This window comes from Lynx rufus, unplaced genomic scaffold (genome assembly GCF_022079265.1).
Source record: "Lynx rufus isolate CCGP_SWC_20201006 ecotype Redwood Valley unplaced genomic scaffold, mLynRuf1.p SCAF_31, whole genome shotgun sequence".
Taxonomy (NCBI): Eukaryota; Metazoa; Chordata; class Mammalia; order Carnivora; family Felidae; genus Lynx; species Lynx rufus.
In genome coordinates this window covers 558,479-571,623 of record NW_025814847.1, presented here as the reverse complement: position 1 = coordinate 571,623, position 13,145 = coordinate 558,479, and the positions used below count along the sequence as shown (strand labels likewise).

Here is a 13,145-nt window from a genome sequence, read left to right as displayed (position 1 = left end):
ATTTTTGAACTGGAGACATTTCCAATTCAACAGAGAGGACACCGATAAAAACGTGGCTCGGCTCCACGTGCGAACTCCTCTGATGAAAGTAATTACCCTCCCCCAAAAGATCAGCTTGGGGAAAGCGAGTCAGCCCAATGCCTTAAACTACGGACGACACCCCATTCCCTTGATCACATTGGAGCCCTGTGAGGTGAGAAGGACAGGCAGTATTGCCTGCATTTTAAACTTGAGATTTTGAGTCAGAATAAGGTCATGGATCAGCTCTCCTCCACCCCAGTCTTCTGCTCTTTCCCCAGTATGGGCTACAGGAAATCTGCGGACTAGAGTAGAGACGATGAGACGAGACGGGAGTAGAATGAGGGAACTTGAGGTGGAGTTAGCTAGGGGAGGTTTTAAAGAGAACCATAAATAAGGTGCGTGGGAGGAGGAGGCAGAGTCACAAGGGCAGAGAAAGAGAAAAGGAAGGAAGCGAAAGAAACCACACGTGGGTGGGCTTTGCTCAGACCTGGACTCTCCAGAGAGTCTTCAAAAGGGCTACTGCTCCGTGTTTCTGTGTTTCTCGGAAGCATCTGAAGCTAGCCCTGGGGGGGATAACAAGATTTATTCCCAACCTCCCTAGTTCCGGTAGGAGGCAGCACAACACTGCAGGTGTCCGCGTAGGCTCCAACTTGGGCACATCCCAAGGAGACTGAGAGAGCAGGGGACCCAGGACAATATCCTCACCTAAGAGGTGAGCAGAAGAAAAGGACCCTAAAGACGAAAATGAGAAGGATCCACCATGGACAGAGGGAAGTCTAGGAGAAAGTGATGTTTCAAAAACTGTATCCGGATTAGCAGAAACTGTACTCATTGTATTTAGTAATTGTGTGCTCACTAGTGACCTTAATCTTGGTGAGAGCCATTTTGGGGAGCAGAGGCCAGATTCTCCTCTCCTCTTCTCCTTTCTCCTTTTTCCTTCTATTAGATATTCCTTTTTTTTAAGATTTTTTTTAAATTTTTAAAATTTTTGGGGCGCCTGGGTGGCGCAGTCGGTTAAGCGTCCGACTTCAACCAGGTCGCGATCTCGCGGTCCGTGAGTTCGAGCCCCGCGTCAGGCTCTGGGCTGACGGCTCGGAGCCTGGAGCCTGCTTCCGATTCTGTGTCTCCCTCTCTCTCTGCCCCTCCCCCGTTCATGCTCTGTCTCTCTCTGTCCCAAAAATAAAAATAAACGTTGAAAAAAAAATTTTTTTTTTAATTTTTTTAAATTTTATTTTATTTTGGAGAGAAAGAGAGAGCAGGGAAAAGGGACAGAGGAAGAGAGAGAGAGACAATCTTAAGCAGACTCCAAGACCAATGACCCTGGGATCACAACCCGAGCTGAAATCAAGAGTCAGATGCTCAATCAAATGAGCCACCCAGTCACGCCTATTAGATATCTCTTGGGCTACATCTGAAGTTGTAGAAATGAAAGCTATACATCTGCCTGCTCTCTTTAAAAATTTTTTTCTAACGTTTATTTATTTTTGAGACAGAGAGAGACAGACCATGAACGGGGGAGGGGCAGAGAGAGAGAGGGAGACACAGAATCTGAAACAGGTTCCAGGCTCTGAGCTGTCAGCACAGAGCCCAACGTCGGGCTCGAAATCACGGACCGCGAGATCGTGACCTGAGCTGAAGTCGGACGCCTAACCGACTGAGCCACCCAGGCACCCCTACACTTGCCTGCTCTTAAGCAGCTCACAGTCTCATGTGTAAATATGGTTTTGAAATGGAGAATAATGGGACCACATGGATGGACCACCCAACACAAACTGTGTGATCGGGGGAAGCTGCTGGGAGACAGACCCTAGGTGTGACTCCTCTGAAGAGCAAGGGGATGTGTTACGTAAGGAAGATGAATATGATACCATCTGAGAAGGCAGAGAACGTGGCTAGATTGGGAAACTGAGGATATTTTGTGTGACTGAAACAAACAAAAAAAAGGAAACCAGGTCCAGATCAATAAGGCTTTTGTGTGTGTGGTCAGGAGTTTGGGTTTTATCCTGACCCCTTTCAAGGAGAAGTAAGTAAAGATTTTGAGCTGATGATGTGCTTCATTCCACAGATTAGAAAGAACGCTGATGAAGAGGAGGATGAGATTAGAAGTAAGGAGATGTTAGAAGATTCCAGCTACACGATAATGAAGGACTCAGCAGCAGCAGCAGCAGTAGAGAGGGTGATGGGAAGAAGTCAGAATCAGCAGAAGTCCACACCTGGTTTTTTAGCGGGGGGGAGGAGGGAAAGGGAAAAGAAAGAGCCGATTGTTGGCTTGGGGGACTAAATTAGTGGGTGGGACACGAAAGATAAGTTCAGTTTGGGATATGTTGTGATTAAGATGTCTGAAACAGAGTCGAATATGTGCACCTGGGGCTCAAGAGAGAGATCTGAGCTACCTCCCAGAAATATGAATAGTCAGCACACAAATTGTGGTGGAAATCATATCATGTACAAGAAGGATCTCTCTTGGGAGGAATACATAAAGTGAAAAGGAGATTGAGCAGGGAATCCCCCATGTCTTAGTTCATCCAGGCTACTGTAACAAAAATACCAAAACCTGGGAGACTTGCACAACAAATATCTACTTCTCATACCCTGGAGGCTGGGAAGTCCAAGATCAAGGCACCAACAGATTCAGTATCTGGGAGGGCCCACTTACTAGTTCATAAATGGCCATCTTCTCATTGTGTCCTCGTGTGGTAGAAGGAAGGACGGAGCTGGAAGAACGGAGCTCTCTGGGGCCTCTTTTAAAAGACACTAATCCGGGGTCTTTTGTGGTTCCATACAGATTTCAGGATTGTTTCTTCTAGCTTTAAGAAGAATGCCAGTGCAATTTTGATTGGGATTGCATTGAATGTGTAGATTGCTTTCGGTAGCATTGACATTTTAACAATATTTATTCTTCCAATCCATGAGCATGGAATGTTTTTCCATTTCTTTGTGTCTTCTTCAATTCCCTTCATAAGTTTTCTATAGTTTTCAGCCTACAGATCTTTTACATCTCTGGTTACGTTTATTCCTAAGTATTTTGTGGTTCTTGGTGTAATTATAAACGGGATCGATTCCTTGATTTCTCTTTCTGTTGCTTCATTATTGGTGCATAGGAATGCAACTGATTTCTGTACATTGATTTTTGTATCCTGCGACTTTGCTGAATTCATATATCAGTTCCGGCAGCTTTTTGGTGGAGTCTTCCGGGTTTTCCATGTAGAGTATCATGTTGAGAAAGCAGGAAAGAGTATCTAATGGAAATAAGTCTCTTTAGCAAGTGGTTTTGGGAGACCTGGACAGCAACATGCAGAAGAATGAAACTAGACCACTTTCTTACACCAGACACAAAAATAAACTCAAAATGGACAAAAGACCTAAATATGAGACAGGAAGCCATCAAAACCCTAGAGGAGAAAACAGGCAACAGCCTCTTTGACCTCAGCCACAGCAATTTCTTGCTCGACATGTCTCCAAATGCAAGGGAATTAAAAGCAAAAATAAACTATTGGGACCTCATCAAGATAAAAAACTGCTGCACTGCAAAGGAAACAATCAACAAAACTAAAAGACAACCAACGGAATGGGAAAAGATATTTGCAAATGGCATATCGGATAGAGGGTTAGTATCCAAAATCTATAAAGAACTTACCAAACTCAACACCTGAAAAACAAATAATCCAGTGAACAAATAGAAGACATGAATAGACACTTGTCCTAAGAAGACATCCAGATGGCTAACGGACACATGAAAAAATGCTCAACATCACTCATCATCAGGGAAATACAAATCAAAACCACATCGAGGTACCACCTCAAACCGGTCACAGTAACTAAAATTAACAACTCAGGACAACAGATGTTGACAAGGATGTGGAGGAACGAGAACCCTCTTGCACTGTTGGTGGGAATGCAAACTGGTGCAGCCTCTCTGGAAAACTGTGGAGTTTCCTCAAAAAATCAAAAATAGAACTACCCTTCGACCCAGCAATAGGAATTTATCCTGCTAGGAATTTACCTAAGGGATACAGGAGTGCTGATGCATAGGGGCACTCGTACCCCAATGTTTATAGCAGCACTTTCAACAATAGCCAAATTATGGAAAGAGCCCAAATGTCCATCAACTGACGAATGGATAAAGAAGATGTGGTTTACATATATAATGGAATACTACTTGGCAATGAGAAAGAATGAAGTCCTGCCATTTGCAGCAACATGGATGGAACTGGAGAGTGTTACGCTAAGTGAAATAAGTCAGTCAGAGAAAGACAGATATCATATGTTTTCACTCACATGTGGAACCTGAGAAACTTAACAGAAGACCATAGGGAAAAGGGAAGAGGAAAAAAAATAGTTACAAACAGAGAGGGAGGGAGGCAAACCATAAGAGACTCTTAAATGCAGAGAACAAACTGAGGGTGGATGGGACGGAGGGGAAATGGGGGATGGGCATTGAGGAGGGCACCTGTTGGGATGAGCAGTGGGTGTTGTACATAAGCAATGAATCACAGGAATCTACCCCCAAAACCAAGAGCACCACGTACACACTGTATGTTAGCCAATTTGACAATAAATTATATTAAAAAAAAAAACACTAATCCCATTCATGAGGATTCATGACTTAATCACCTCCCAAAAGCTCCACATCCGAATACCATCACATGAGGGATCAGGTTTCAGCATATGAATTGGGTGCGGAGGGACCACAAACATTCAGTCTACAGCACCCTGGTAATACCAGCTGCTATGTTTAAGGAATGGTAAAGAAAAAGGCAAAGACAAAGGAGACTGAAAAAGATCCGCTAGAAAACTGGGAAGAAGGGGCTCCTGGGGGGCTCAGTCCGTTAAGCATCCAACTTCAGCTCAGGTCATGATCCCACCATTCATGAGTTTGAGGCCCGCATCGGGCTCTGTGCTGACAGCTTAGAGCCTGGAGCCTGCTTCGGATTCTGTGTCTCCCTCTGTCTCTGCCTCTCTAACCAACCCCCCCCCCAACAAATAAATATTTTTTTAAAAAAGAAAACTGGGAAGAATACTAGAGCATAGGAAGTTCGCAGGAAATGAGAGAATTTGAAGAATGGAGGCATTCACAACATCAAATGCTGCAGAAAGGAAATGTAATAAGGTTACAGGGATGTGTCTATTGCAAAGTATACCAACAGATAATTTACAGGATGAAAATAAGAAAATGCCCAATACACATGAAAAATGCGCATTTCCTCCTGGGAATCAGGGAAATGGAAATTAAACAAATAATGATAATATTAACTATCAAATTAGAAAAAAAAATTGTTCGATTCCAGTGATGAAAAAAATTAGAGGAAATCAGACACATACACTGTTTATGGAAATATAAATTATGCACGCTTTGTGGAGGGAAATTTGGTGTTACCTGTCAAATTTTTCACTATATAATACGCTTCGTACTTTGTCTGCTTGTAATAATCTATATAGAAACATAATGGCACAATTGCACGAGGATAAATGAAACATAAAACAATGTTCATTACAAAAGAATTTATAATAAAAGAAGTTGGAAATAACTTACAAATACCAACCAAAAGGAGACTGCATGAAAAATCCCAACATAAACACATCCGTGGGACAATATGGAGTCATAACACAGAATGAGACAGCACAGAATGTTTTCATCTAAAAGGAATGTCTATGATATATTGTTGAGGAAAAAAATTATAAGCAAATACATATGATACACTCCTGTTTTGTCACAATCTGTTCACGTGGAGAGCGTTGTGTATAATATAGCTCATAGGAATACAAAATGATTTGAAATAATTTACATAAAACTGAAAACTAGTGTCTGTCTCCCGCTAGGGTGGGAAGCTTGAGTAGTTTTTACTCTTTGTGATTTGATTTTTTGCAATAGACATTCTCATTCTCCATTCCTATTCTCATCTGTTCCTTCGTATTCAAAAGGAATAAGGCCTCCATCGGATTTAATAAATCACCAATTTCAAATGAATCCTGGGAGAAAATCTCAGTTTGCATTGAGTAGAGAAACAAATGAGAACGTGAAGAAGTAAGTGCATAAAGCCTAAACTTCACAACAATATTGGGTTTTTTAACAACGGTGAACAGTGTGAAGGGAAAGAAAAGCAGTTTTCAGACTGGCCAAAGCCTGTCATCCACCGCCCATCTCGACCCCACATTTATGTCCTCTGACCCCCCCTCTGACCCCCCAAGAGCAAAGTTCATGGTGAGAGAACCAAGAAAGACCACAGAGAAGGACCACAGTGTGTCTGCTAACACCCTTCCTGCAAAGCTAGAAACCAAGCCAGAAAGGCTCCTGCAAAGAAAGGAGAGGAGACACCCAACGGGAAAAGGTGTTTCTGAGAGAGAGAGAGAGAGAGAGAGAGAGAGAGAAACAGAGTACGAGCAGGGGAGGGGCAGAGAGAGAGGAGAGAGGGAATCCGAAGCAGGCTCCAGGCTGTCAGCACAGAGCCCAACACGGGGCTCAATCTCAGGAACCATGGGACCGTGACCTGAGCCGAAATCAAGACTCTGAGGCTTAACTGTTTGAGCTGCCCAGGCGCCCCTGCGTTAGGTTCTTTGAAAGCTGTGGTTGTTAACATGCTTCACTTTTTGGGGATGGGGCAGAGGTGAAAATGTCACTAGCGGAAGGTCTCAGAAGCAGAGTGAAATGGGGAGGGGGTGCGGACAGCATTCCCCTCTAGTTCCCTCGTTGAAACCGCTCTCGGGTCCCAAGAAGAGAGATTCCCTAATATTGACACACATCAGCCACCTGGCACAAACATATTGTTATGTAGGGAAACTAATTTTGTAATGTTCCCTTCTCCCTTAAACCCAAAGATGTCCTCCCGAATCGAATGTATTAGACACTTGAATGAGGCATTCTAGACCCTCCAGGGCCAATATCAAAAAGACATCACTCAAGCTGTGATTCTCTTTTGAGATTGTGGAAACTGCAAATCCTGGGGCTTTGTGGTCTAGACCAAGCCAAGATGAGATGCTTGGAATTTTCAGCTCCATCCCGCATTCTCCAGAGAGGGGAGAGGGGCTGGAAATGGAGTTAATAATTGATTACGCCTACGTGATGAAGCCTCCATAAAAATCCCAATAGTATGAGATTCCAGGAGCTTCTACGTTGGTGACACATCCCAACTCCGTGGGGTCAGGATCCTCCCAGATCTCGCCTAATACATCTCCTCACCTTGCAGCTCATCTGTATCCTTTATCATATCCTTTAGTATATAATAAACCGGTCAACACAAGTGTTTCTCAGAGTTCTGGGAGTTGTTCTAGCAAATAATCGAATCCAGGAACACGGGTCATTAGAACCTCCAATTTGTAGCCTCGCTGGACAGAAGTTGTGGGTAACCTGGGGACCTACTACTTGGACTTGGTGTCTGAAGTCGGGGGCATTCTCATGGGGCTGAGGCTTTTTAACCTATGGAGCCTGCACTAACCTGTAGGGCCCCCAGCCCCACAACACGTCTCCCAGAGTGCTTTGTAAATCTGTTTTACTTTGCACAGCTACGAAGCAACTGACAAATGGTGACCTTCTGCCGAGTTCTCTTTCTTCTTTGTAGAAAATCTGCATGATACGAATATAATGTCAGAATTTGCAATTGGTGGCCCAAGCCCTGTGAAAACAGGGACGAGGTATAGCAGACACCTCACGTTTGCACGTTTGACACCCCACACACCCCTCAGCCACCCACTAACCTCCCCCATCCGTCCCCACCCAATCCTGGCACACCTCTGTTAGCAGAGGGCAGCAAAGAGTCACGGAATCTGAGATGAGTTTTAGTTAGAGGGACTGTGGCTTACCTGAAGGGGGCAGGTGAGGTGCCTTCTCTGTAGTGTGTGTGTATGGGGGGGGGGGTGTTGGAACACCAACACTGAAGGCAGAAGGCACCTGGAGAGACAATCCAGGCATGTGGTTCATCAGGATTCCTCTCATGAAGTCTGGAACTCGGACTTCATCTAATTGTGCCTGGCTCTCTATAAGTGATTAGAAGCTGCTTTAAATGAGCCGATTAAAAAAATAGCTAATGTCTACTGAGGACTCACTATGAGGTAGTCTTTATGCCATGTCAATATAGACGATCTCATTTAATACTCACAATCTTGTGGACTAAGGACTACGGTTATCCCCATTTCCCAGGCGAGGAAACTGAGGCATAGAACCTCAGTCGCCTTGCTCAAGACCAAACAGGGAGGGAGGGACAGAACTAGGACTCAAGTGTGGGCCACGTGGCTGGAACATCTGTCTGCTTAGCCACTCTCTGGGCGACACTGCCAGCACGAGAGAGGGAGAGACATCAGTCCTGCTGAACCAGGCAAGCAGGACAGCTCTGGTGTGAATGACAAGGAATATGGACCATCTGTGGGCACACGGATGGACAGCAAGCGTATTGGACATTTCTCACCTCGCCTCCTCCCCCGTGTCCCATCCTCTCAAAGGGGTTGGATGGAGAAGTGTCAGAGAAAGCTTGTAATGGTTTTCTCCTCCAACCAAACGGAAAAGATGGTACATGAAAGCAGGGGAAATAGAGGTTAGACCCAGAGAAGACCCGCGTTCTGAGATACCGGAGTGAAGACCAGCAGAGAGAGGGGGGCGGGGACCGGCCCTGCCTAAAGAGACTACTTCCCAGTCTTTGGGGATTGAGTTTCCACTGGCTCAGGCACCAGACCGGGGTTAGCACAGCTCCTCTTCTGTTCTGTTTTTCACGTTTCGGAAGTTCTGAACTGCCCGGGGACCAGTCTGAGCTCTAGATATCTGGATAATTCCACACGCCGTGAAACCTGTAGGATCCCTGTGTAGGACAGCTGTCAGGAGGCCATGCCCTCCCACTGCCACCCCGCATGCCTTGTAGTCACGGTGTTATCGCCCTTTAGAGTTACAAAGTTCTTTCACGCCCACTGCAGTTCTGCCCCCACCACAACCCATGAGGTAGGTATGAGGAGGCAGTGTTATTCTACTTCCACAGTTGAAGAAACAATGAATCATAGGAGCAAGATGACACATACTGGCAGACCCCACCTTAGGACTACTCTGCGCTTGGACTTGACCCATCACAGTCCTTGCCCTCTGCATGGTAGTTATTGTCTTGTGTGTGTATTTCCCACCACAGAGCTCGGTTTCTGTGACGGCAGACCCATTTCTCTCGACTGTGTTTTCAACCCTTGACCCAGCGGGTGATATAAGTTGCGTCAAGGACAGATGAGGAGCACCAACCAGGGGTGTGGGCTTCGAGAGGGTCCCCTGCCATACCTGGTAATTGAGGTAGATCATTGGGTGTCCGATGTCAGCGTGTGGGAATCTGCTCACATCTGGGCACACACGCACACACACACACACACACAAAAGCCTTCCTTTCTAGAGCCTCCTTCCCCAAAGGACATGCCGCGTGATCGGTGAAACTGATACAGGTTAAGCGGCATAGAAACCAGAATGCACGAAAGACACGTGAGATCTGGTAATGATTCTCTCTCACCTTTGGCCGCTTAAGGTGACTCTTGGAAACTGGAGACAGTTTCAGGAAAGCGTAGTCACAGTCTGAAACTTCGCTGATACAACCGGACGCGGCAATTACCAGAGTCCAGACTTGTGAGCCGTCAGGAAGGGAGCCGGGGCCCAGAGAAGAAAGGAATCTGCTCCCAGCTTCCAGCACTGGGCTTGGCAATTTCAGCGTGGCTCTGCCACCAGGAGTATAGACTCTACAACTGGGTTGCAGGGAAGCCACAGGCCAGTGAGAAAGTAATATATTCTCATTAGACCGCAGCCGGTTTCTATGAAGTCTCCGAGTATCGGGCTATTATATACGTGCATTCCCGGGGGCTTTTGAACACTAATTTCACTATTTCACAGTGAGTTGGAAAACGCATTCTATTGAAGATGTCCAAAAACCCTGTGAAATTGTGGGGAAAGTGTATCAGTGAGAAAGCTCTCAAAATGCTCCCGTATAGTTTTTAGCTTGGAAGCTGAAGTTCTCTATTTCACGTTTCAATGCCACGCCGAGAAATTTCACACAGAAAACCATTAAATGATAATCGGGTGCCAAATCACATCATAAGAAAAGTTCTGCAGTGTTTGCTACATGGTCACTTTGCATAAACATACTCTAATCACAGGTGTTTTGAAAAAGAAATAATCTTGAAAGAGACGTTTCTGAAACGATATGAGCTGTAACAGTACTGTCAGGGTTTAAAGCAACAGCCATTTCTCGCTTTGAGACGACACAGATTTCCCCCTGGAAAGATACAAGCATTATTTTCTCTCATCCCCTAGAGTCTTCCCCCACCTTCTGCTCTGCCACGAAAGAGTTCTGAGTCCCTGAAAACTCTCATCCCTTTTCTACTCCCAATTTTCCTCTCCAAATAGAAAAAAAGGAATGGTGGGTGTCATTCACAATTACTCAATTTCTATTACTCCGGACAGTCATTCATTCACTCAACACATGTATTGAGGACCTGCTATGTACCGGACAACGTTCTAGTTGCTGAGAATAGAGTAGTGAGCAAAACAAAGTCTTTCTTCTTACGATTTTTGGATTTTAGTGTGGTAAATACTAAAGAAAACAATAATAATAATAATGTAAGGGAATAGGAAGTAAAAGAGGAGTGCCTGGGTGGTTCATGCAGTTAAGCGTCAGACTCTTGATTTTGGCTCAGGTCATGATCTCACGGTTCGTGAGCTCGAGCCCCAAGCCGGACTCTGTGCTGACAGTGCGGAGCCTCCTTGGGATTCGCTCTCTCCCTCTCTCTCCGTCCCTCCCTCCCTCTTTCTCAAAATAAATAAACATTTAAGAAGAAAAAATGTTTCTAATTTAAAAAAAGAAAGTGAAAGATCAGGGAGTGATAGTTTATCAAGGGGACAAGGAAACCCCCTCTAATAAGTAATACTGAGTAAATCTTAAGGAAGGGAAAGCCACGTGGATATCTGAGGGAAGAGCTTTCCTCTAGTGCAAAAGCCTTGGGGTGTGCCTGGGGCATTCAGGAACAGTGAGGTGGTTAGCCTGGCGGGCGTGGAACAGGCTGGGGGAAAGAATTAGGAGATGACATCAGAAACGTGACTAAGAGCCATCATGTAGGGTCAGAAGCCTTGAAAAGTACTTTGCATTTTATCCTAAGTGATATGCTAAGCAGGAAAATAGCATGATTCGGTGTACGTGTTAAATGTATCACCCTAGGGGCACCTGGGTGGCTCAGTCAGTTAAGCTTGATTTCAGCTCAGGTCGTGATCTCACAGTCGTGAAATCAAGTCATGAGATCAAGCCCTGAGTTGGGTTCTGAGTTGGGCATGGAGCCTGCTTAAGATTCCCTCTCTTTCTGTCTCTCTCTCTCTCTCTCTCTCACTACCCCCTGCCCCTCCCACACTCATGCACATGCTCGCGAGGTCTCTCTCTCTCTCTCTCAAAAAGAAAAAAAAACGATCATTCTAGTGACCTGTGGAGAATAAGTTCCAGGAGACCAAGGTAGAAGCAAGGATATTAGTTAAATAGCCTTTGCAATAGTGTAAGGAAGAAATGGCAGTGGTGATGGTTGGTAAGACTGACAAGAAACAGTCTGTTTCTGAGCATATTCCAAAGTCGAGACAATAGAATTTGCTGATGAATGGATATGAGATATGAGAAAGTGGAGTCGAGGATAATTGTAATTTTCTGGCATGAAAACCTTAATGACTAGAGCTATAATTTACTGAAATGAAGAAAACAAGTGGGGGAGGAGGTAAGAGGGAGGGGAGCAAGAGTTTGATTTGGTACAGGGGGAGTTTGGGATGCCTCGTACATTCAAATGGAGACCCAGGGTAGGATACACAAGCCTGGAATTCAGGAAAGAGGTCAGAGCTGAAAACAAAATTGGGTATTTCAAACCAAGAGACTGAATGAAATTGACTAAGGAATTGGGGTAAAGAAAGAAATGAGCGAGTCTAAGGACTAAAGCCAGAGACTTTTCAATATTCATGGACGGGGAAAATTTGCATCATTAAACAATGGAAAATGAGAAGGCTTGGGTAGGAGACAACCAAGAAAGAATGGGGTCTCATGGGCCAATTTAAAAAGAGAAAATGATTAAATGACACATGCTGCTAATATGTGTTATGTTACAAAAGTAGTTATTTTCTGTTTCAGCACAGCCTGAAAATTGTTTTAGTTTCTGTCTCCACATGTGGCTTGATGGGGTGCCCCAGGATTTTTCACTGATGTCATTCTGCCCAATTCTGCTGCTTCTCGTATCAAAATAGTTTCTTTTCCTATCTTCCCATAAACTTTGGCTTGGTCAGCTCTAGGACAAGGAAAGCCATGATGGGAATCACTAAAGTGAAATTAAATGAGAATGAGGCATCTGCTTCAAAACCATGGCTGGATGGATTTCAGTGAAACACCTCCTCTCCAACCTCATTTTTCTGCCAAGAATGTCAGCATTCGAAATCGCAGTATTTCAAAGCTGCTGTCTCTGCCATTTCCACATTTGTGGAAGTATGTTTACAAATGGGTGATACCTCATAATGGAAAAATCACTGGCTTGAAGTCAAAATATTTGTGTTGTATTCTGACTCCGCTAATAAAATTCTGTGTAACATTGGGTGAAATACCCTTCTATCTCTTCATCAAACTAGATCAAGATAAGTAAACAGGTGTCAACCTGTAAGCCAAGTGAGAAAAATTACCTGTGTAAAATTATGGCTGTCTGCTGGAGTCGTTGTTTACTCTCTTACCAGTTCTCATAGTTTGTCTGCAGGTTCTTTTGCATTCCCTATATCAGCAGTGATGTGATCAGAAAATAGTGGTAATTTTTCTCTCTTTTTTTAAACCACATACAGCTTATTTATTTTTCTTGTCTCATTGCTCAGGCTAAGACACTAGTTCATTAACGAATAGTAGCCATAACTAGAGCAATTCTCATCTTATTCCTGACTTCGATAGTATTGCTTCTAAATGTTCAGCCTTTACGTGTGATGTTTGCTATAGTTTTTCACGAATTTTTTAAAATTATGAGTAAATATTAACTTTTACCAAATATTTTATTATGGCTTCTGAGATAATCATACGTTATGGTGCCTTTAGTCAATGTGATGGATTATACTGACAAATGTTTATAATATTGGCCTATTCTCACATTCCTGGAATAAGTGATATTTAATCATGACA

At 44.1% G+C, this 13,145-nt stretch overlaps 1 long non-coding RNA gene across 1 annotated transcript in view; it reads right to left on the bottom strand.

The window, feature by feature from the left end:
• Positions 1-3,275: 3,275 nt before the first annotated feature.
• LOC124521776 (uncharacterized) overlaps positions 3,276-13,145 on the bottom strand; it is a 16,706-nt gene continuing 6,836 nt past the window's right edge. Inside the window, exons 2-4 of the long non-coding RNA XR_006964601.1 lie at positions 7,819-9,902; positions 7,455-7,582; positions 3,276-3,301 (exon numbers count right to left, since the gene is read on the bottom strand). This is a non-coding gene — a long non-coding RNA (uncharacterized LOC124521776). The remainder of the gene's footprint in view (positions 3,302-7,454; positions 7,583-7,818; positions 9,903-13,145) is intronic.